Source organism: Sminthopsis crassicaudata, chromosome 5 (genome assembly GCF_048593235.1).
Source record: "Sminthopsis crassicaudata isolate SCR6 chromosome 5, ASM4859323v1, whole genome shotgun sequence".
Lineage (NCBI taxonomy): Eukaryota > Metazoa > Chordata > Mammalia > Dasyuromorphia > Dasyuridae > Sminthopsis > Sminthopsis crassicaudata.
This window is the reverse complement of record NC_133621.1, coordinates 242,863,934-242,890,296: the sequence shown is the minus strand read 5'-3', so window position 1 is coordinate 242,890,296 and position 26,363 is coordinate 242,863,934. Positions and strand designations below refer to the sequence as shown.

General features: G+C 34.6%; 1 protein-coding gene across 5 annotated transcripts in view; it reads left to right on the top strand.

The window, feature by feature from the left end:
• The first annotated feature begins 1,380 nt into the window (after positions 1-1,380).
• PPFIBP1 (PPFIA binding protein 1) overlaps positions 1,381-26,363 on the top strand; it is a 218,261-nt gene continuing 193,278 nt past the window's right edge. For 4 of the 5 annotated variants that reach the window (XM_074270676.1, XM_074270673.1, XM_074270675.1 and 1 more), the window contains exon 1: positions 1,381-1,624. The gene's annotated coding sequence lies outside the window, so the exon portion shown is untranslated. The remainder of the gene's footprint in view (positions 1,625-26,363) is intronic. The other variant, XM_074270672.1, reaches the window with a different exon arrangement.

Genomic DNA, 26,363 nt, shown 5'->3' with positions numbered 1-26,363 from the left:
TCAGTCTTTCAGAATTGCTGTTTGATCTGTGCTCAGGAAAGGAAAACCAAAGAAAAGGGATCCAGGAATTTGAGGTTCTGGCTCAGGCTCACCTAGGCTAACATTGCTTCTGGGGCCTGGAGAGGAGGGAGAAATCCATGCCTCCACCCTCCCTCACATCCAAAGGAGATCTGGAAGAAAGCCAAATTATGAGAGGTATGTATGTGAAGCTTTTATATTCCCATTGAGTATAACCTACTGAGGGAGTAAGTCCTCCTGGTTGAGTCTTGTTCAACTGGAAAGGTCCAACATGATAGGAAATTCTCTACTCCAACTTCCACTGCATTAATGAAATTAGTTATAAATATATATATTTTTTTCTTTCAGAAGTGAGACTTTCCCCCCTTTATCTACAAATAGTGATTGTGTATTTAAAAGCCAGCTAACCAGACTTAGGATAAATGAAAAGACCCTCTTGGGACTAATTCTCTTCTGTTCATTTCTCCTCACCAGGGGACTATTAAACGTTGTGAGAACTGTCAAGCACAAATGGGTTTCTCCTTAAGTGATAGTCTAGCAACCTCAATTGATTCTCCAGAAATTCAATTACTTCATATGGGTTGTTCATTGGAGTTGTTAGATACTCCCTCACTAATGTATTAAAATGACAACTTTAATAATAGTTCTTAAAGAGATAAATCACTGTATTAATTCTCCCAGAGGTTCCTTCCATATCTGCCGGGTAGATGTGTGATGTGATGTGATGTGTGTGTGCATTAGTTTTGGTTTTTACTGCTAAAAGGCAAAGGCAGCCATGTGCTTGTTTAGTCAGACATCACTAAATAAAAGCATGTTCCAAGGATCCCACTCAAAATTCCTGTGATAAGATGTTGCTTTTTGTTTTTTTAGTGACCTTCCTGAGGAAAATCCAAATATCCAAGAATAAAATGTGGGGAGATGATCTGTAATTGACCTTGTTTGCATGACAATAAGGTCTATACCTTTTCTACATCCTTAAAGACCAGGATACTTTTCCATGGCACAGAAGCAATTGTTGCTTGAAAGTGGGTCTTTTTAGCTGGTTTAATTTTATTTCAGCTCCGATTGCTAAGGGACAATAGCAAAAGAAGTTCAAAAGTTTCATACAGAGGTCTTTCCCAGGGTTATTTTTTCCCTCACTTATAGATGGCAGGAAAATCAACTTTTTTTTTTTTTTTTTGTCACCAACATCCACAACTTCCAGCAAAACTCTCGTTTAGCTTGGAATCTGCAAATTGAGTTAACTCTCTCTGAGTGACTTTTTGTGGGTCCAATCAGCTGGGGTTAAGGAGTGCTTAACTCCACCCCGCTCCCCGACTCTCTTTGGCTAGTCCCCACGGGGGGAGGGGGGAAGAGAGGGAAGAGGAGGGAAGGAGAGGAGGCAGTAGGAGGAGGGTGGTACCTGGAACAGGGAGTGATGTCAGCTCCCAGCTCACTGCCTTCCCGGATTCCTGACATGATTCGAGAGGGAGAAAGGGTGGGAAAACCCCGGAAGGAGAAGCAAAAGGATTAATATTTTACAAGCCTGGAGGGGACCAGAGTGCTGAGCTTATGAACCCTCAGGGGAAGTAAACTTTTGCTGCTGTGCTGGCGATTTTACACCCAGGTAAACTTGTTTTGTGGCACTTTAGGAGAAGGGAGGGAAATGGCACGGTGTGTCTAGCGTGTGTTCAGCTGCTGGTCTTTGCAGCTGCTGCTCCTCCTCTTCCAGGGTTTGGTTTCCTTCTCCAATTCCGTTCCTGTTTTTGAACAGGAACATTCCCTGGGGGGAGGGGGGAAAGAGTGTAAAGAGTGTAGTTTAACCACTAGCCTTCGCTCTGGTTTTCTACGTGGAAAATTCCTGAAGCTTTGAAAATTCAATGTCCTCTCCCTCTTTGCCCTCATCTTCCCACCTCCCAGTCCTTCCATCCACAGGCCATCCACACCCCATTCTGGGGAGATGATGGGAAGGGGAGAAAAAATATTTTATTAAGAGGCAAAAAAAAAGTTCTTCTAAGTCTTCTCTCAGTTATTCAAGAAAGAAGTTTTTTTGTTGTTGTCCTTTTTTTTTTTTTTTTTTCTTTTTTTCTTTACCATTTTCACTATGCATAGTATATAATACCAGATAGGATATGAGAAATTCCGTTTGGGGAGTTGAATCATATCCCTCTTGGGGGCATCAGTACATACTATGTTTAAATACTTCATTTGAATACCTTTCTAAAACTTAGTGAACAACGCTGTCTTCTCTACTTTATCTCTCTTATCTTTTAAAATAGGATAACAATGTTGTCCAGTTAAATCAGGAAGACTTTGCACAATCAATATTTGTTTGCTGTGCTTTAAGAAACCATTGACTTACAGAGTGTCCTTTTTGTCTTATTTCTGTAGTATAGCATATCACTAATGAAGAATGAATTAGAAGGGTATACTCTATGTGATTATTGGGAACAAGATTTTCTCAAACATAAAGGACCAGAACAAATATCTTCTTTGAATAGCTTGATTTATGCTAGCTTACCAGGAGACCAATCAAATGTAGAGGGGGGGGGGGAATATATTTTTGGAAGCAGAGAATATAGATTTGGTTTTCCTGCTTCTTTGAGAAGAGATTTGTTTTTGTAAACTCTGATTGTTATCCAGGAAGCAGTGATTTGCAATTTGCCAGACATTTTAACCCAGAGCCTGAATCAGTCATCAGTAGTCAGCATTTGAGGTTTTTCTTGAAAGAAAAAAAAAAAAAGGTATGGAATGATGATCAAGAGTAGTTTCTTTTTGCATTGGGCATTGTTCTTCAGAGCATAGTAGCATGACCCCTTGATGCCAGCTGGTAAAAAATTCATTTTGAGTAGAGCTGGTTCCTTAAGTTGGGCATCAATCTCCTGTATCAAATAGAACCAGTACATAGGGAAAGAAATCAATCTAGATTTTATGCAATGCAATATTTAGTTAATAAGTGTTTAGGCAGAATATGCTTATAAACTATATTAAAAGAATCCTTCATCTTTCTAGTTGAGTGGATTTTATTAGTTTATGGAAGAACTGAGTTAAATTATTTGTTGTAAATAATTTGTTGTGATTTTACCACCTACTCCAGGATGATTAAGATCAAATTTTATGTTAAAAAAAATGCCTTCTGGAAAGATCAGAATAGTTTCATTTTTGAGGCAGCAGGAATTGATACCACTGAAATGGCAGACAATTTGTATTTTGATACAACAAGAAATGGAAGTGATAAAGGGTCCTGAAATTAAAAATAAACTTACCTATTTCATAGCTAGTATGAAGTAAAGTTCTGAAAAGTTATGTTGCATTGAAACCATGACTGACATTTTTGCACCACGTAAAATGTAATCCTACATTCCTCATCCCCAGAAAGCACATACAAAAAAATCAGTCATGTTGAATTTCTTCCAATTTATGTGACAATATAAGTTGTCTTGATGCACCCAAGCCAGATTTATGCTTTCTCTGCCTATTTTTCAGTGTTCATACTGTGGGCACTTAATAAAAGCTTAGCTAGGTAGAAGCACTTAGATGTGCAATAAGTAACTAGAGTGAAATGTTTCAGGTTCTATGCTAAATACTTTACAATTATATCTCCTTTGATCCTCAAAAACAATTCAGGAAGTCAGTACTATTATTATCCCCATTTTACGGATGAGGAAACTGAGGCAAACAATCAAAACCTGGAACATAGTAAGTGCTATATAAATGTTAGCTATTTTTATTTAGCTGACTGACTAGTTAATAAGGGGTTGACATAGATCCAAAATCTTTTGAACTGGCTACCTCCAGTGGAACTACGTATGCACACCCTAGCTCCATGGGGAGAGACATACTGAAGGATTTGTGCTTCGGATGATGCAACAATCCTTTATTGGTCCCCATAGTTCCCATTATTGGAGTTGTGCCAAAGTAGATTGCTGACTGAACCAGGAAAAGCCACCCACTCAAAAAACTTAAAAAGAAATGCCAGTGTCTCTAATATTTTCTCCCTCCCTCCCTTTCCCCCCCTTTTTTGTGTGGCTTGGCACTTGAAAAGCTTTTCCCTAGATGCCACTTTGCTCAAGGAGGCCCCCACCATGAAACTCACAGAAGTTAAATTCAATCCAGGAGGATTCTCATCCCAAAAGAGGAAAACAGGTTCTTTTTGGTGTTCTCTATCTCATCTTTATAGAAGAGATTTTCCTCGGAAAATCTTCTATATTGGACCATGGGACTAATGAGGGAAAGGCTCATAGATAATCCCATGAGGCACAGTGTCCCCTGTAAAATGAATTTATAGGCCCGAAAACCTAGATTGATAAATAAAAGGTTTATTGTAGGAATTTGGAAGTAAAGTTCAGTTAGAAAGACGCCAGGGCCGAAGGTGGCCATTGGCGGGCAGGGACCCTTACATGGCTGGAAGGATACCATGTGTTCGCTGGGAGGGCTCCTGCAAAGAGGGCGTTCCAGTTTATTTCTTTTATACCTAGAAGATGATGGGCGGTACCCAGTTCTGGTGGGCTTTTCAGTTAGCCCGGATCAGGTGAGGGCTGGGAGAAGCTGAGCTGAGAGTGGAGGGGCTGGGCCCGGATATTCAAAGGGTGCCTTTGACCAGGATTTGTGAATCAAGGTCAGTCATAGGTTGGGCAATTAGGAATCTTAAAGGGACCCCAACCCTCATCAATAAGGCATGACTGTATTATTTAATCCCAAGTATTTAGGTGCCACACAGCACCATGTTTCTCCCCATAGAATCAGACTATACATTCCTAGTTTCATGGGAGGTGCTCCATTCCAGCAGCTCTCCTAATCACTTCTATTACACTAATAGCTTATTAATTTTATATACAATGATTGTTCTCTCTGCCTCAAGACCTTTCCCACTTAATCTATCTTCTCATCTGTTAAACTGATATTAAAGCACAAGTATCTGACTATGTCACTCTATGTCTCCCTAAACTTTATCCCTGTTACCTCCAGGGTCAAATAGCAAACAACCTTCTCAGCTTTTAAAGCTCTTCTACAACATGGTACCTTCCTACCTTTCAATTTATTTCCCTTTATATGCACAGTAATCCAGTGACATTGATGTCCTTGCTTATTTCTCAAATACAACAATTTCCTTAAACTTTTCCCCTTTCCTGTTTGTCTTTTGATTGGCCACAGATCTCTATTTCTTGACTATTACCTTTTCACTGGCTGTCCCTTATACCTTCTTCATCACTGCCTTCTGTCTTCTGTGGCATCCTTCAAAACTAAGCTCAAATCCACTGTCTTTCCTCTGAGATTGTCTCCAATTTATCCTGTATGTATCTTATTTATACACAATCATCTGCTGGTTGTCTCTCCATCAGAATGTGAACTGCTTGGAGGCACTTATGTTTTACCTGGCTTTTAAATCAGTGTTTAGCATAGTGGCTGCCTTAATGGATGCTTGTTGATTAATGCCCTGTATGTAGTAGTTATTTAATAGACTTTTTAATAAGAAATCAATAAATATTCATCAATTATTGAGGATATTATATCAATGATTATTAGATATATTATTGTTATACAATAATCTATCTTTCTGCATATCTGTGTTAAGCAAATATTGCAAAGAAAGAGGGCAACATGTTATATGTTGTATAGTGCTTTTAAGAAATAAAACAGGAATCCATTATCTATGATACTGCCAAGTAGCTTTAGAATGGAGTGACTGAAGCAGAAGGAAAATGGGTATCCAGTAATTGTTTTTGGATTGTATTTAAGGAGCCACATTATATAGTAGTGAAATTAACTGTATTAAATATGTTTAAGTGGCAGTTTAAAATTATTATGAGGAGGAAGTCTGGGATAGTGGTAGGTAGCAGTGGAGTCAAAAGGTCTGTGTTCAAATTCTGTCTCTGTGACTTTCTAGTTGTGTGACAACCTCTCTTGGATCTCAGTTTCCATAAGAAGAGATAGTTAACCCAAAAAGGGGTAGTCTTAGGAAGACTATACCAGCTGTCTTAATACACTTGAAGGTCTTTTGGATGGAAGAGGGATGGGGTTGTCCTCCTTCGGCTTAGAGGGCAGAATTAAGAGTTAAGGATGAGAATTTCAGTGAGCAGATAAATCAAAATCAATCAACATTTAGTAAACATATGTCAAGTTTATGCTTAGCCCTGGGGATACAAAAAGGCAAAAGACAGTTTTTGCCCTCGAGGAATTTACATCTAATGGAGGAGATAACATGAGGACAAACATATACAAAGCAAGCTAAATACCAAATAAATAGGAGGTAATTTACTGAGAGAAGGTACTGGAATTAAGGATTGGGGAGATTTTCCCATAGAAGATATATATATGATTTTAATTGGGTCTTAAAGGAAATCATCTGAGGGGAAGAGAGAGAGCATTCCAGGCTTGAGAGACAGAGAAAGAGCCCTGAATCAATAGATGAAGTGTCTTGTAAGATGAGTCCTCAAATAGACTAATGATTTTGATTGAATTAACAAACAAGCAACTAGATGACAGTGCATAGAATGCTGAGCCTGGAGTCAGGAAGATTTATCTCCCCAACTTCAAATCCTCCCTCAGACAATTTTTGGCTGTGTGATCCTGGGCAAGTCACATTGCCCAGTTTGCCTCAATTCCTTCATCTGTAAAATGAGCAGGAGAAGGAAATGGCAAACCTCTCTAGTATCTTTGCCAAGAAAAACCGAAAGATGTCACAAAGAATTGAATATGACTGAACAACATTAAACACTTGCTGTGGGGTCAGGTCTTGTGAGGGTTATGGTTATATAAAAAAAAAAAAGTGAAACAGTGCCTGCTCTTATAGAGCTCTCATTGTTCTGGGGAATATAACTTGTTTATTAGATAAATAAATATATCATCTATACCAAACAAAATACGTGGTGATTTGGAATTGTGACAAGAACATCTTGGAGAATAAGAAAAAGTCTCTTGAAAGAGATGTGGAGCTAAGAAGGGAGAACATTCCATTCCAGGAATGGGGGACAAAGACATAGATATAGGAAAAGGAATGCCTTGTACATCTTGTAGCACATAGGCCAATTTAGATGGAGTACACAGCATGATGGGGAAAATGAAGTAAAAGTGAAACTCTCCAATGTCATTATTCACAGTCTCAAAACTGAAAGATTTGATGCAGTATATCCCTAGGCTTTGTTTTTTGTTTAACTACTGTATGTTCAGTCACATGAATTTTAAAACAAGACCCCTTATAGGTAACTGTTGCTTTGATTTTTTGAGGCATTTAATTGATTAATAACAATAGTTTATATTCTTCATGACTACCCTATGGGATAATAAATGTTTAGTCCTTTAAGTCATGTCCTACTCTTTGTGATCTCTTTTTGAAGCTTTCTTGGCAGAGATACTGGAATGGTTTATCATTTCCTTCTCCAGATCATTTTATAGAGAAGGCAAACTGAGGCAAATTAGGTTAACTTAGTTGCCTGGGTTACAGAATTAATAAGTATCTGAATTTGGATTTGAACACAGGAAGATGAGCTTCTGTGGCTCCTGGCCTGGCACTCTATCCATGTTGCCACCTAGCTGTCCACTGACAATAACAGAACAAATATTATCTCTTTTATAAATGAGGATACTGTTTCAGAAAAGTGATTTGCCTAATGTCACACATAGTAGCTAGGTGACACAGTGGTGAAGAGATTACTGGATCATGAGTCAAGCAGTTCTGAGTTCAAATCCTGCTTTATATTCTTACTGGCTGTGTGACCTTAGGCAAGCCATTCAACCCTTGTCTCTCTCAGTCTCCTCAGCTGTAAAATAGGGATCAGGATAACAGCTACTTTTCGGGATTGTTGTGAGGATCAAATGCAGTAATATTTGTAAAGTGCTTGGCAACATTATTGTTAGCGTTATTGTTTGCTAGTAAGTGGTCTGGAATTTGAACTCAGGATTTCTTCTAAGTCTGTTGTTCTTTTAACTTAGATGAAAGTTGATATATTTATTACCTATACACCACATGCAAGGTTGTAGAGGGTACTGTGGAAGATACAAAGTATTCTCCAGTCCAGTACTCGAGTCCCTATTTAATCAGATATATGGCTACATATGCTTTCTATTCAGAATCAAAATTTGATTTCAACAATAGTCATAATAAGGAGAGCTCTTGCCTCTGCCAGATTGAAAACTGGAGAAACTTAGCTAAAAATGTAACTTTGAAGGAAAGCCTTTTTCATGTCCAACTTAACAAGTTAGAGATAGTGACTGAATTATTCCATTTCTGTTTAGTGTCTTAGCCACAGAATCCAGGAGGTATCTAGAAAGGAATATTTTATAGTAATAAAATAAAGGTGAAGGCACATGCTGAGGGTTTTTGAATTTCCAGGTGTTCTGTCCCAAAATCATATTGTTCCTAAAATAAAAGTATTTTGAGTTGGAGAATTAATTGTGAATATATTTTAGGAAGCCATGATTTTGTGTTCTCTGCTCTGCCCGAACAGCTGGAACTGGTCAGCAGGACTGTGTTGTTTTGGGAATTGAGTAGAACAAAGTTTCTGTTGTTATAGCAGTTTTTTATTTTTGCTAAAGTTTGGCTGCTTCCATTAATAAATCAGTCATCACACTGGAATAGAAACTGTTTGTTAAAGAACTGATTGTTTTGCTTCTGGGTGTATACAGCTTTACACATTTTGTAGTGCAAAAAAAAATTGGTTATGCCATTTGTTTCTAGATGTGCAGTGTACTTTAAAAATTCTGGTAAAAATTCAGTGAATTGTATTTTAAAAAAAATGAATAAAAAATTATTTTCTTTCCTTTTCATCTCCCCCATTAAGGAGGGAAAAAAGAAAAAAAAAAAAACAAGCCAAATCTTTCTTTCTTTTTCTTTCTTTCTTTTTTTTTTTTTTTTTTTTTTTTTAACAAATACATATAGTCATAATAAATAAATTCCTCCATTGGTCATGTACAAAAAAAGTTTCATTCTACACTCTGAATCTATCATATCTTTGTCAGATGTTAGGTAGCATCCTGAATGGTCCTCTGTTATTAAGGTTTTGACTTTAAGTCCTAGCTAAAATATTCTCTTCTATAGAAAGCTTCTTCCAATCCCTATGAATTCTATTGCCTTCCCTCTCATTCTCTCTATTTCCCATTTGTCTTCTATATAGTTTGTTTATACATATTTGTTTGCTTACTGTCTCCCTCATTAGATTGTGAGCTCCTTTGGATTGTTCTTCTGTCTTTTGCCTTTTTTTTTTTTTTTTTTTTTTTGTGTATCCCTGGTGCTTAGCACAATGCCTGGCACATGTAGGTACTTAATAGATGTTTAACTGGTAATTGCATTCAGAGTTGTTTGTCTTTACTGTTGTCATTTTATAAATTGTTTTCCTGGTTCTCCTCTCTTCACTCTATATCATTTCATACACATATTCCTAGATTTCTCTGAAATCATTCCTTTCATGATTTCAGTGGGATTGTTGTTCTTGTTGGGATAATGATGATGATGATGCCATCACTGAGTTAAGTGAAATATTTATAAAACAGAATCCAGCAAAAATACCTCCTCCTTTTTTGTTCTCTGTGAACTCTCTATGCTAATTGATATTAAATCTTGTACAATATATTAAGGTCCAGAACTGATAATGCCATTCTCATGCCTTAAAACCTTTGATAACAGTTCCATATTGCCATCTGGAATAAAGCACAAACTCCTCAGATTAGCAATTACATTTCTTCACAAATTGGCTAGTCTTGCTTCTTGTCATTCTCGGTGTTACATATATCCTAGCAGTGTTTACGTTTACAATACTGGTTTTTCCTGAAATCAACATTCTATTTGCTACCTATCTCCTTCTCTTGGAGTATCCATCTAATCACAAAATCATAGAATTTCAATTGGAAGGGAATTCATTTTCCATCTATTTCCCCCCCAATTTATTCATGAAAAGATTCCACACTGTAACATGCTTAATAAGTAGTCATTCAGCCTCTGAAGACTTTAGGAAGAGGAATTTTCTAACTCTCAACACTGATCTTTCCAATTTTTGGACCATGGAACCTAAATTTGCATCTTTGCAACTTCTGACAATTGTTTCTGGTTTTGTCCTTTGTACCCAAATGGAATGTCTAATCCATCTTCCATATGACAACTTTTTAGATAATTGCAGAGAGCTATCATGTTTTCTCCAGGATAGTTAGTTCTCTTTTCCTTCTCTAGTTCCTGATCAAAACTCTTCATATCCTAGTTAGCCTCATCTAGACAGTCTGGTTTATCAATGCCCTTGCAAAAACCACAAATCTCAGAATTGAAGACAAAACTTCAGGTGAAGCCTGATGAATAGTTGAAAGTAGAGAGACTATTTCCTCCTCATTCTTGATAGCTTTGTTTCTCTAATACAATCTAAGATTACATTAGCTTCTTTGACTGTTGAACAAATTGCTGATTCAGATTGAGCTATCAGTCTACCAGAATCCTTGCATTGTTTTCATACAAACTACAGTCCAACTATGACTTTTCCATCTTGAACTTGTGCAGTTGAATTTTTGAACCAAACCTGTAAAACTTTACATTTATCCTAAATAAATTCCATTTTATTAGATTCAGGCTAGTGCTCTAATCTGTGAGGATGTTTTTGAAAATGTATTCTGACATTCAGTGTTAGTTTATCTCTGAGCTTTATATCATCTGCAGATTTAGTGAGCTTGACATTTATGGTTTTGTCCAAGTCATTGATGAAAATGTTACATAGCAGAAGACTAAGCACAGATTCCTGCTGGCCCATGCCATCCACACTGAGTCATTTACCACTATATCTTGATTCTAATTATCCAACCATTTCTGAAATCATTTAATCATATTCTGACATAACAGAGACAGAACAGATCTCTCAATTATGAAGACATGGGTTTAAGTCTCACCTCTGAAAGATATTGTTTATATGACTATGAGTAAATCATTTTACCCTACTTGGTGTTATAGACAGTTCTCTAAGAATTATAAATGGCAGAAAGGGTGCTAATCTACTATAATAAAGAGAATTTTTCATCTAGTAGTTCCTGTTCCAATGAAGTCCCAATTCCAGGCTCTATTCTCTTTTGAAATCTAACTATACAATAATCTAACTATAAAATACTGTATTTAAACCTATGCTAAATTCTAGGCAAACTATGCAGAGCATTTCCCTCAACTTAAGTTATCAGAATGCTATCAGAAAAGAAAATGAGCTTAGTCTAGCAGTTTGTGTTCTTGATTATGCTGGATTTTGTTTTGTGGTTTTCTTGAAAATCATTTTTTATTATAAACTTAAAACAGGGGGCAGCTAGGTGGCGCAGTGGATAGAGCACCAGACCTGAATTCAGGAGGACCCGAGTTCAAATCTGGTCTCATACACTTAACACTTCCTAGCTGTGTGACCCTGGGCAAGTCACTTAACCCCAGCCTGGGGGAAGGGGGAAGGGGAGGAGAATAAACTTAAAACAATGTTAATAAAACCAAATGAAAAACAAGCAAAAATAAACATCAGTATAACCATGGGATTAGAACTATTTATCTTAATACATTCTTTAACATTATCTTTATAATAACAATAAATTTATATCTTCTAATCTTTGCATACTTACATAGATAATATAAGTAAATCTAGTCACAATTGATATTTATGCTACTTTTTCCTCATTCTGCTGTATTTACTTTTCATCATGCCAGCTGTCTTTCCATATGTTTATATTCTTTTTGTCATTTTTGATGGCATGTTATGATGATATACCACAATTTTTCCAACCATTACCCAACTATTAGATAATAAAGCTATTATAGATAGTTTGTATAGATGGTTCTTTTTCCTTTTAAATTATACCCTTGGGAAATTTTCCCAGTGGGATCAACAGGAAAAATGGTATGATCAGTTTTCTAATTCTTATTATATATTGCCAAATTTATCTCTGAAAAGATTGCATCAATTTACCCTCTTTGAGAAATGTAATAACACATTTCAGTCTTGCCAGTACTGTTTTTGTCATTTAAAGTTCATTTTAAAAATAGATTTTCATTAATATCTTTTGTTGATACTTTTCCTTTTGTAACCCTTGCCCATGTCTCTCTCAGAGAAACATCTTTTATGATAAAGAAAAAGCAGGATAAAAAGGAGTTTGATATGATCTTCAAGGTTCTACATTCATGATCCCCCCACATCTGCTAAGGAGCAGAGGAAGCATTTTCTCATCTTTTCTTTGAGACTGTCATTTTATTGCATTGTTTCACTTATTTTATGGTGGTTGTTCATTACATTTATTTGTGTATAATCATTTTGAATATTACTATTCTGGTTCTGATCATTTCTTTTTGCATCAATTCATTTAAGTCTTTCCATACTTCTCTTTATATTCCATTATGTACCAAAATTTATTTAGTCAATATATTAGTCAATTATTTAGTCAAATGGATACCTACTTAGTTATTACTACTTCCAGTTTTTTGCCACTACTAAAAAAAGTACTGCTATAAAAATATTTTCATGTTTATGAATTCTTTACTTTTGTCAGTGATCTTCTTTGGTTATATGCCTTTGGTTATATGGGTCAAAAGATATGGACTTTTAAATTATTTTCTTTGCATAATTCCAAATTGCAGTCCCAGAACACTTCACAACTCTACTTATAATATATTCGACTGCCTATCTTTCTAAAACTCTTCAAAAATTGACTATTTCCATCTTTGTCATCATTACCAGTTCATAAAACATGAGATAGAATTTCAGAACTGTTTGGATTTGCATTTCTTTTATCATTAGCAATTTAAAGCCTTCTTTAATATGCTTGTTAATGGTCTGCTGTTCTTTTGAGAACTATTTGTCCATATTCTTTGACCACTTAATTACTTGGAAATGCCTGTTACTTTGCTACATATCTTTGATATTGAACCTTTTGATAGGAAATTTGTTTTCCCAATCTACTGTTTTATTTGTTATTCAAGATGCATTGATTTTTGCACAGCAACTTTTAATTTCATCTATTTCAAAACTATTTCTTTTATCCCTATCCCATTTTTGGCTAAAATTCATCTCCTACTCATAGCTATTCAAGATATATATTCTGTATCTCTTGCAATTTTTTAATGGTATTTATAGTCTTTTGTGGAATTAAGTATGAGATTTTTGTTTAAACCTAATTTTTGTCATACTATTTTATGGCTTTCCTAAAAATTCTTATGAAATAAGCTGTTCTTTCCTAAATAATATTTTTGAGTTTATGGAACACTGGATTTTTGAATTCATTTATTTTTGATTACTTTCTTTTTTAGTGTGTTCATTGGTCTAACTTTTTTCTATTTTTTGCAGCAGTACCAAATAATTTCAATGGTTGCTGTATAGTTTGAAATCTGGGAACTGTTATTTTGCCTTCATTCCTACCATTTTTTTTCATTATTTCTTTTACTGGGCCTTTGTAACCTTTTTAGATCTACCATCTCTTTAATAATCCACATATTCCTCAAAATCTTTTTCTTCTGTCTCCTCCTCCCTGAATCCTGCTGTCATTTTCTCCAATTGGAAGTAAACTTGCTGCTCAATTTACTTTCTTTTTATAAATTCACATATAATTGTGGGAAATTTTTACAAATATATGTGTATATAAACATATTCACACTCACATAAAATCTTCACATATGTGTGTGTGTATATATATATATATATATATATATATATATATATATATATATATATATATATATATATGTGATCTGATAATCAACTCTGATTAATAGTTAGTGAAAGAATTAATATTACAGTGAGAATCTTGAGGAATTTGACTTGGAGCACCTAAATCTTGATCAAAGAGACTTATCACCTGTCTGACAAAAAGGAGAATCAACATTTTCCCAGACCTGTCTGAATAAACACAATGAGAGGAATCCTCCCATTAGTCCAAACTTAGAATTTTTTACTATCTCTGATTAGATCTTAGCTTGGGTAAATCTTTGAGCAAGACTTTCCATAGTGGTTGATTTCTGGATGAGGAAGTAGAAGAGGCGGAAAAGCTTAGTTGTGCTTCAAAAATTAGTTATTAATACCAGAAAGAAATGATCATTTCTGGTATATATGTACTTACACACACATTTAATCTTCCTGTAGAATATAAAATTCTTTGTGGACAAATTTGTATACCTTAGCACTTGTATAAGGTAAAATCTGCATAATTTTGGTCTGGCCTGTAACTTCATTTGTGTGGGAAGCTAGGGAAGGAAACTATTTTTACCAATAACAGAATTCAAGGGTCTCAAATGTTCCATATCTTGTAGTCTTAGAGAGTTGCCTCTGCCACTGGAAGGTTATCTTTAGGGTCAAACCAGCAATATGAAGAAATGAGAAAATATTTATTAGGTACTATGTGCAAAGCACTGTTAAACTCTGTGCATACAAATAGAAAAGTGAAACAGTTCCCTCTTTTTAGGAACTTGCATTCTAATGGAGGTGGTAACACGTATGGAAAATTTCTTTTCCAAGAGAAATGGAAAAGTCCCATTGTCCATAGAATGCAGCTGTAAAACATGTATTAATTCAATATGTTCAATATTAGTTCCACTGATTGAAATTGTATCATTTCCTAATATTGAGCCATTTATACCTTCAAAGATGGTTATGGGTTTATTGCTAGGAACAGAGCTAGTCTTCTGGTAACACTACTGTTCCCAAAACTTGAGATTTGAATTGAGTGGTTGGTGCTAGTTTAACTTTCCTGGCACAGGCTACTTCCTATCTCTCTTCCACATCCTTTCTCCTTTTGCTGGCTTGGTTTTGAGATCTTTCTGACTCTGAGGTAGCTTTCCATTCACTACATTGTTACCAATAAATTTTTAGTGAGTTGATACTGTCAGCCAAGATTTACTTTAGTCTTTTTAGGAAAGCAACTGACCTGACTCTTATTGGTTTGTAATCAATAAGAAAGAAATTGAAGAGTGGCATTTCAAGAAAAATGAGAGATCTAGTGCTTTTAATCTGTGGTAATGTGCTGTGACATTTAGGGGAGGGGAAAGATTCTGTTCTAAAAGGGTAACATTTGCCTTGATTTAGAAACTCTTACTGCTTTAAGTATTGAATTTGGCCCTTGTATAATAAGCCCAGGTGGGTGTATATTTCTCTGAGCTTTAGTTACACATTTCCCAGAGACTGAGTGACTCACATTTTTGACATGCACATGCATGTTTTTATTAGCAAGAATGATAACTGCAAAATAGCAAGATCAGACTTTCTGTGGATTTATCTGTAATTTGCTCAATCAAAAATGCCTGTGAGGTTGATGAAATTGTGTGTTTTAATCAAGCCAAGGTTATCCTTTTGGGCAATGTCTTGTATACAAATATGAATTATCAAGAAAAAAGAGTAAATGGTATTATATCAGGGTGGAGGCAGGTAATGGATGGATTTTATTTTGGTTTCTTTGTATTAAAGAATGTTTGGTATTTAAATGTCACCTTTAATTTAAGGAAATAAAGTACTTAAATGATCATATGATCTCATTTAAGTGGACTCATCCTCCAAAGTTGTACATTATAAGCCATCCTGCATGAGATTTTTGCTCTTGTCTTCCCCAAGTAGAGGATCCAGTCAATACTTTGGCAAATGCCCTTTATGTCTTTTACCAGCATCAGTATTACTATAATAGTTGGGCTATCAGTATTCCTTCCACAATATCACAATGTCTGTTTCACTCAGTATGCTTACTGAGTAAATTATATTAATTACCGAATACATTCTATTAAGATATAATGGGGGCAGCTAGGTGGCTCAGTGGATAGAGCACCAGCCTTGAATTTAGGAGGACCTGAGTTCAAATATGGTCTCAGATACTTAACACTTCCTAGCTGTGTGACCCTGGGCAAGTCACTTAACCCTAGCCTCAGGGGGGGAAAAAAAGATATAATGTACATGTGAAAAGTATGTTTATTATTCTGTGAGAAAAATTTTATTTTTAAACTTGTATTGAAATTGAAGAGAAATTTAAAGCTTTATAGCAGTGATTCTTAAAATGGGGCCCAAAAACTTGTTTTTAAAATATTTGCCTTAGGGGCAAGGGGAAAAGTTCATGCTTGTTATTAAACACCTGTCAAGTTAAGTGCTTAAAAACTTTGCAGATATTGTCTTATTTAATTTTCACAATATCACTAGATGATAGGTATTATCATTATCCTAATTTTGCAGTTGAAGAAATTGAAGCAGATGGAGGTTGTCTAGGATCACACCACTAGTGAATCTGGATTTGAAATCAGGTCTTTCTGATTCTAGGTCCAGCACAATTTCCACTCTGTACCTAGCTGCCTATCTATATTTCGTTTTTTGCATTTAAAAAGCATTATTCTGAGAAAAGGTCCACTGAATCTGACTCTACCAGGCTGCCAAAATACTTTGTTATAGAAAAAAAATTAAGAATTCCTGCTTTAAATGTTTCTTTAAAGTTGTAAGTACAAAGGTATATTATAGCACATAAAATAATATTCAGGCACCTAGGGTCTTTTTCTAGAGATATCTGTGATAACTGCATAATATGGATAACTACATGTGGCATAAGGGCTTTTGTTTTATCTGACTGAAAACCTGAACATGCTCTGCTTTTTCTTGTAAATGATGAGAGTCACATAGATACTTCTGCCCTTTAGATCTACAATAGGAGAGAAGAGAATATGTAAAAGAAAATAAAAGAAGTGAAAATTCAAAGAAAACACTTTTATTGAGCCTGTGGATCTACTAATGTGATCTGTATGAAGTCACCTGGACTGTAGTGTTAATCCTCTTTGTATCAACTTCCTGTTAGCTGTTGGAAATGGAAATTAATTCCACATTAATGTGACTTTGTAAAATAAAAAAAATCCCATATTTGGAATTAAGTTTCCTTAATCATTCTTCTCTACTTGCAGTTTCAAACTTTCCATCCCTTGTTCTCACACTACCCTTAAGAACTTATAGTTACATAGTAAATGCTAACCCTATGACGTCCCACTTCCCTAAAGGTCCATTATTCCTATTTATTTGAGATAGAAAGAAATTAAAAATTTCCCAAAGAAGGAAAATATAGTTAAAGAACCCAGAAAGTAAAGGTGTAATGCTGGAAAAACTGAGCAAGATAGAGATTAGAGAGTATTTAATAATTTATTAAATGGGAGAGATTTACTGGGACCAAATGGATCCATGCTTTGGTCCCAAGGCTGAATGAGACTTTTTACTTTCTGTATTCTGGTAACACTGAATACTGATCTTTCTATTTCTTCCTTTCCATCCACTTCAATCCTTTCCTTTCTATGTCCTCCAAATCTACCTCTATTTCCACTGTGTTCCCTTTAATATTTGTTCTGTAACTTCTTCTCAAATTAAACTATTTCTTCTCTTATTCCCTCCATCTTCTGGCACTATTTAGACTAGGCCTCTTCCTAATGAGCCTACATCCTTGGTCAGGCTTTCTGGTACTATATGCATCTTTTTAATACCCCTCAATTCCTTGGTGAAAGTAGGATACTACAAATACTCCTCATCCTTCAATGCCACTTACACATTCTTCTTCATACTTACTGCTTTCTCTTAGCAATCATTTGTTTTTTTAAGGTTTATATAATCTATTTATTAATCAATACTGAATCTATTGACTTTATCTACTGACCTTTAGGATATTCAGTTTCCTTCTTCAATGAATTTTAATGCCTAATTTTGTTGATTGATGTTCTCTCAAATATTTTCTGAATTCTCTAGTCTATTAATCTCTAAAGACCATATTCATCACTGCACTTCAGTTATAAGTAGGTATTAGTAATTTAAAACAGTCTTTTATATGAATTAATGACAAAAGCATGAAATGTGTAAAGAAATGCATGTATATATTTTCTTTTCTAATCATGTTTTATTTATCATGTATATGCTTTTGTAAAACAAACAAACAAAAAAACCCCCCATTGTTTTATTTGATCTGAAATGGCTACATTGTGGCAGGGGCTTATCATGAAATTCCCTGAGTCAGCAAGTGGCAGAACAGTAGACCCAATTATCTTAGCAAATAACAAAACAAAGCACAAAAACATTTTGCAAAGGCATACTACTAGGCAATTTGATAAATAGCTGAAATAAAAGGAAAATTCTCTTTCCTTTCCCAACATGTTATTTATACACAAAATATGTTGTATTTATATATAATTTTTCTTAATTTATTTTTTCCGTAGCCATATATTATGCGGTTGGGGAAAAAGTGGTTGATTTTTACACTTGGAATCTTATTAACTCTATTACTCTGAACAAGTCATTTAATCTGTCTCAGTCCCAGTTTCTTTAGTTGTGAAATGTGAAGGCATCATAGCACAGCCTTATAGAACAAAGACATAGGGTCAGGAAGACCTAGCTAAGTCTTGCCTTTGATATAAACCAGTTGTGGGACTCTTGCAGACTTTAAAGTACAAAAGAACTGGCAATCTTCACAGGTAGAGAGTATTACCTAAAGGATAGGTCCCTACATTGATGAAATCACAGGTCTGGACTGGACCAAAAAAACCATGGAGACTCAAAAGGGATACTCTAAATCAGGGACTTTTACAGGCAAATTTTGATACATATGCTAGTTAATATTACTATTATTCCTTTAATGCCAACTCAGAGATCTAGAGCTTTTTCAACCAGAAGAGCAACAAAGTCTTCCACATGACATGCCAACCATAAAAGCTCCATCAAGCAGTCCCACTTTTCCCTTGACTGACAAGCCAGGTGGATAATTGTGGAGCATTTCAGTAGTTAAAAGCTCTAGGTAAACATTCTGCTGGAGCTTCCTTTATTTTATAGGCTTCCCCATCCATCTGGCCTACCAGCATTGCTCTGGGTTATTGTTTTCAAGTACTGGCTCAGTGCAGAGATACCTCCCTTACCTAGGGGAAAAAGAGATCTGGAACAACTTCATTTTTAAAGCAAAAGAAGTTTGAAGATGTTTTGAAGTGAAACATCTACAAGGCTGAATACAAATCACATTAAATCCTAATGACACTACCAAAAATAAACCCAGGGTAAGGAATAAACAAATTGTAAAATAGTAAGACAATGCATCTAGGACTTGCAAAGACATACCAGCATTTCTGATATGAATTACATGCAAGACCTAAATACCAATCAGAGGAAACACACACACACACATACACACACACATTATCTTTACAGAACAAATTGCTTAAGCCAGGAGGAAGTTTACTAGTAACACCCTAAAAATTAAGAATTATTTTTCCAGCTCTGATAAGTTTGTGCCAGCTCATGTTATAAGCAATCTCCTGCAAATTGGGCAGGCGATATCTGACTTATTTCTACATTTCAAGAAGTGAAGATTTTTCTCTAGTAGTACCCCTTCATCAATGCAGATCACAATTATGCTATAGATAGATAGTCTTGGCCAAAAAAAAAATCATTACCTAGCATTGAGCTTTTCCAAATTCAGCTAGTCTGGTCTATGAACTGTCTGATACTATGTATTGTTCAAGCCTTTCTAATCTGGTAAGACCCAATGACAGGTAAGTGGCCCACTGAATTGAGTACTGGGACTGCAGTTAGAAAAACCTGAATTCAAATACTCTCAAACAACTTCTAGTAGGCAAGTTTCTTAACCTCTGCTCACCTTAATTTCCTCACATGTAAAATAGCAACAGTAACAGCACATACATATATTCTAGGATTGTAGTGTGGATCAAATATAATATTTGTAAAGCACTTAACAAAGGGTTGATGTATGGTAAATTCTATAAAAATGCTAGTTGGTATTGTTGTAACCAGGATTTCTTTGTTCTATTCCTCTGAAGAATTGGAGTCACCTCCAAATATGAGGACACCAAAGTTCAGTAAAGGTCATCATTTAAACAGAGGATGAAATAATACGTCTAAACTTTCATCTTATAGTGTCTGAGATGACATTAATACTAAACTTCTGTAGATATTTTTATCCCCAAAGCTATGTATCTAGGAGATGAGGGTTTAAGGCTAGCTGGGGAGATAAGACAAACACATAAAGATATAAATTAACATTAAAATGTTTGAGATGCATACATTCCAAGAAATATACAATAAAAATTAACAAGATTTTTAAAAAGTTTTAAGAATTTAAATGTGATAGCAAAGTCTGGAAAGGCTTCACAAAGTCTAAGGGACTTGAGAAGCCATTTTAATCTAAACCACACCAGAATCACCAGGTAGATTTAAACAGGCGTCTCTGAATTAGCTCAAGTCCCTGAAAACTACAGATAACATAGTACATAATATAGATAGAAGCCTGATAAAAATTTTAATAAACAGTATTGTTTCTGTGCAGAGAATCTGAGTCCAAATCTGTAAATGAATTTTCAGAAAACAATCCAATGTTTGATATCGGCTATCCAGAGACCTAACATAAATTTCTAAAGTCCTAAAACCATTCTCCAGAGGTTAAATAATCAAAGGATATGAATAAACAATTCTAAAATAATTAAAAAATATTAGCAATCATATAGTTGCTATGCCTTTGCAATTAAACAACTATTCAAGTAATACAGCAACACTAAGTGATTTCTGAAATGCTTCATGGGAAAAAATGAGAAAATAAACTGTTTAGAATCTGCAAGATCATTAGCCTGATGGAAGTCAGGTTAGTTTTGGCTAGCCTTTCACAAGAAGTCTGCAGATATAATTTGGTTTATTCTTGTTGCAACATCCATCCACATGAGTGCTTTCATGCTTTTGAATATCTATAGTACATCTGTTTTGGGATGTTCCCTCAAAGCCAAGACGGGATAAATATTTTTCAGATTAAAATCTTATATTTATTGATATAAGATTTATTTGTTTATTTGTTGTAAGAGCTGAACAAGCTAATGTATCTAAGAGCATACTGTGACAAAGGATCACTATTATAACTATTACTAATAGATTGCTTGAATGACTAGAACATATTTGAAACTACTTTCACAAATTGATTTTCTAAGAACTTTTTATATCTTCATTTGAAACCAGTATAGATTTTTTTTTTAAGTTTTAGAAAATTTAAGCAGTAAATTAATTTGGTGTGAGTTGGGCTATAAATAGGAATTTCAGGACTGGCATGTTTGTGGCATGAGGAAAAATGACAGGGAAATTTGCCTTAGAAGTTATCATTTTCATATAAGGCTTTGTAAGACATTTCAAACTCATCATATCCAAAATTAAATTCATCTTCTTTTTCCCTAAAAAAAAATCAGTCCTCTTAACTCTTATACTTCTATTGAGGATATCTTCTTTTTTCCCCTTCATCTTTCCCATTCAGTTGTTTTTCAAATTCTTTGGACCATGCCTTGGCAATATCTTTTACTTTTATTTTTTCCTAATTATACTTATTATTTTTCTTTGTAGCATTGAAGAGACATGGATAGAGAACTGATTTCAATTTAGGAAGATCTGAGTTGCCTTAAATACTTTTAGATACTAGTTTTATCATCCTGGTCAAGTCACTTAACTTCTAAATGAGCATAGTAATAATAGCTTTTGTACTTATAAAAGTTGATTATCATTAATGTGATAATAGTTGAATAGATTTGACTGATTTGGACCTAGTAAACCCCTTGCTTTCACTTTACCTTTTGTCTTTTAAAAATTTGAATGAAAATATAGTTCTTGCTCAACTTAATGACGCCATGGAAATCCCAATAATAGTAAATCAAATGTATCTTTATTTCTAAGTTCTTGGTTAAAAGAAGAACATTTTGGCAAGTGGTAGAGCAATTGTAGTAAATTAACATTAATGTCACATTACTTAGCAAAATTGATTTACAGGGTACGAAGGATTAAAAAAGATTCTCTTAACTCTTGAGATGCCCCCAATAGGGCAGTATCACTACTGTTAAATAAATAGTGGTGGGCCCCAGCTTTTTGAAACAAAGATGAAGGGGTAAGAATAGAATAAGATTTGTGAAGCATTTTAATATTGTTGGTTGGGTTATGCAGTAGTCCTTATTAGCATTGCCATAAGCTGTAATTTACTCACCTGAGGCAGAGTGCAACATAGAGATTTAAAAAAAATAGTTTTTCTAAAACCTGAGGGATACTTCAGATTATGCTAAACATTCCCTTTTTTATATTATTAGGAATTGTAATTTGATATTTTCAGATAAGGTTCTTGTCATTTTGATTTACTTGTTTAATATATACTTGTTGACTGAGCAAAGTCAAATCCAGTACAGCAGTTCTCAATACTTTCTCCTCATATGAAATTACCAGCAAGGCAAAGCAAGAATGCCTTAGCCATTTGGCTTTTAGTAGTGAGAGACCACCTTATTGTTTGTCCTTAATTCTTGAAGAAGACCATGACATCAGGGAAGTGATGCCATAACATGCAAGTAAATTGGATTTAAGTGAGGGAATGTTGTGCAAGGTCACCTGCCTCATTTTCCCCTCCCGAGCCATCTGGGTTCAGTGGCTAGATACAGATCAAGATAACTGAAGATGGCCCTGGATACTGTGGGAGACCTTGATCCTTTTAAAGCTAAAGTCTTCCACAAGACTCTATTTGACTGAGGACACACCCATTAAGGTTAGGTCACCACAGAATTTGTGTGACTTTGTGTCGAATCCATTTGAGCTTTGTGATCTGCTTCTGGAATGCATCCATTGTCTTGTTCTGACTAGATATATCACATTGTTATATAGTGCTGTACATTGAGACTAAACAGAGAAATATCTTTAAATTAAAAAAAAATTTAAACTTCAATAGTATTTTATTTTTCCAATTACATGTAAAGAGTTTTCAGTATTCATTTTTCTAAGATTTTTGAGTTCCAAATTTTTTTCTCTCATCTTCTCTTACCTTATCCCTCCCCAAAATAACAAGTAGCCCAAAATAACAAGTAGTCTGATACAGGTATATATATATAAATATATAATCATTTTAAACAATTCCATATTACAGACAGAAATTTCAATTTGAGAGGAAGTATGGAATAGTGGAGAATTAGCCTCAAATCCAGGAAGCTTGATTTCAAGTAACATCATATTAGCCAGAAAGATTTTGGATTAATCATTTTAGCTATCAGTTCTCTGAGAACTCTCTTAAAACAATAAATTAAAAGAAGTTACTTATTACATTGGCAGAAGGAATTTCCTATTGTAGAGAAATCATAGGCCCAGTCTCCTATTCCAAATCGTATTGCTTATGTTATATTCATAGTATTATCTGTATTTCTTTTGCCACCACCATGCAGAAGCATGCTCCATGCTGGAGTCTTACTTGATGAACAATTCTATTTAAGTATTCCTTTTACAAAGAGTAATTTTTTTTTATTATTTTGGAATAAAACTTATCTTTTCTTTGCCAGTGTAGTGTTGAATCACCTACCAGTTATCATACTTAGATCAAAATTACATCTTTGCATTAAATCTCAGATTCCTTTTTTAAAAAACCACACTGTGTTTATATCCAGATATTTGAAATGATGAGTGTTACCTGTCAGATTGGCTAAGATGACAGGAAAAAATAATGATGAATGTTGGAGGGGATGCGGGAAAACTGGGACATTGATGCATTGCTGGTGGAGTTGTGAACGAATCCAGCCATTCTGGAGAGCAATCTGGAATTATGCCCAAAAAGTTATCAAATTGTGCATTCCCTTTGATCCAGCAGTGCTTCTACTGGGCTTATATCCCAAAGAAATACCAAAGAAGGGAAAGAGACCTGTATGTGCCAAAATCTTTGTGGCAGCCTTTTTTGTAGTGGCTAGAAACTTGGAAAATGAATGGATGTCCATCAATTGGAGAATGGTTGGGTAAATTGTGGTATATGAATGTTATGGAATATTATTGTTCTGTAAGAAATGACCAGCAGGATGAATCCAGAGAGGCTTGGAGAGACTTACATGAACTGATGATAAGTGAAATGAGCAGAAACAGGAGAGCATTATACACTTCAAAAACGATACTGTATGAGGATGTATTCTGATGGAAGTGGATATCTTCAACAAAGAGAAGAGCTAATTCAGTTCCAATTGATCAATGATGGATAGAATCACCCAGAAAAGGAACACTGGCAAATGAGTGTACACTGTTTGCATTTTTGTTTTTCTTCCCAGGTTATTTTTACCTTCTGAGTCCAATTCTCCCTCTGCAACAAGAGTTCAGTTCTGCACACAAATATTGTATCTAGGATATACTAGAACATATTTAACATGTATATGACTGCTTGCCATCTAGGGGAAAGGGTGGAGGGAGGGAAGGGAAAAAATCAGGATAGAAGTGACTGCAAGGTATAATGTTGTAAAAAATTACTCAGGCATATGTTCTGTCACTAAAAAGTAATAATAAATAAATAAATAAAGTAAATAACTAAAAAGTAAAAAATAATAAAAAAAAAAGAAATGATGAGTGTTATTACTATCCCTCTTCATATATATTATCTTTTCTAAATTTCTGGGAATCTACTCATCACAGCTATTTTTTTTTTATGGCCTGACTAAGCAATTGTGTGGAGATATAAGAAACATTGAATAAATAAGTGAATAAAAACATTCTTAACTTAAATATCTCCCAGCTTAATTTAAATAAATTTATAAAAATGTGTTTATATTTATATATGATATATTTTATTTACAAAAATTTATAAATATATTTATAAAAACATTTAAATAAATATAGTGCTTCTAGCCTTCATTAGTGATACTCCATCCCTAGTCAGAAGTCTTTCATTCCTACTTTAAGAATTGGTTCAGGAAGCCACAAAGAACAGAAACCCTGCTTTTTGACATTATCATCTCAATCATATGTTCACTTCTCATATCTTCTTCTTTTTCTACTTTCAATTAGTCCCTATCATGAAAATATTTGTACCAGTAGGTTTTTAGTTTTCTGCGTTAGCTTTTGTTTCTATTTGACAGCTGAATCATTAGTAATTCTGCAAATTACAAATTGCAAAATACTGCAATCTGGATTAAACTCCTAGAAGTGGTTCCTTTTGTTCCCTATTTTTGATTTTAGACAACATGGCTACAGTTACCAAGATTAATTTTGCTAATTTCCTCTAGCTAGGTTTCATAGTGGATAGAGTGCTGACTCTGGAGTCAAGAAGACTGATCTTTGTGAATTCAAATCTGACCTCAAACATGTAATATCTTTATTGCTCTGGGCAAATCATTTAACCCTGTTTGCTTCAGTTGCCTTATCTGCAAAATGAAATGGAGAAGGAAATGCCAAAGCACTCCAGTATCTTTGCCAAGAAAAGCCCAGATGGGATGACAAAAAGTTGGGCATGACTAAAATGACTGAACAACAATAGCTACTTTTCTTTTAAGATAAATCAGGCCACATTTTGGACTAGAAAGCATTTGACATTTTAACTTTGCGTATCCTGTTTCAGTAATTAGGGAAACAGGTTTTTTATTTCTAAATTTCTCTCATCTCAGTGCACACCACTTTAATCTGATAAATATTAATCATGTTAAATCAAGTTAATGTGATGGTATTCAGTTTGGTGAAACCAAGATTGTAATTCTTGCTCCTTACTGGTAGACCTCAAGAACTACTCATTCAGTTTGAGTCAATGTTCATAAAGGGATGTGAGTTCATTATATCAGGTTTAAATGGTGAAAATGTTACTTATAATTTAATATCATAGCAATAATGTATTATTCTCCATACAATTCCATACAATTTTTAGCATACTTTAATTTGTATTATTTCATTGTTTTTCTGCACATGCCCATAGTAGATGCTTAATATTTTTAGGTGTTAGCTCATTTTGAAAACATTTTTTGTTGGTTATTTTCATATCACTTGCATTTCAAACATAATCCCATATTTTTTCCCTACCCAGAAAGCCATTCATAGTGACTATGAGTTTTAAAAAAGGAAACTTCAAAATTGAGTTTTACTTACATTATATTTAATTTTCCATACTCATGGTTTCCTATTTTTGCAAAGTAAGGAAGGAGATAACTTGTTTTGAAACTATTGGTATCATAAGATGAATTGATACAACAGATTTGATCTTGGCTATAGTTCGACACAGGGGATACAAATAAGGTCATTAACAGCAATTTTCTTGGCCCAAGTCAGTAATTAACTAGTGCCTTATCCCCTAAACTCATAGCCATTTCCTTTTTATTTCCCAACAAAACAACAGTAGGTAAAGACAGCATGAAGCTTATATCAAAAAACAAATAAACAAAATTTGAAGTGTGACCCAGTGCACCATGTGCTATTCTAGCAAATGACTGAGTATTCCACATTTGGACTAATGCACAGAAATTGTCCTTTTTATAGCCATAGAGTGGGAGATACTGCTTAATATTCTGAGCAGACTCTGGGTTGTAATTATAAGATCACTATCCAACATTTATGATAGTAAACTTCCCCCCTCATGCGTTTTTCAGGAATACAATATGGCAATGCCAGCACAAGGGCTAGTGTAAATGGGGTTAGAGGGAG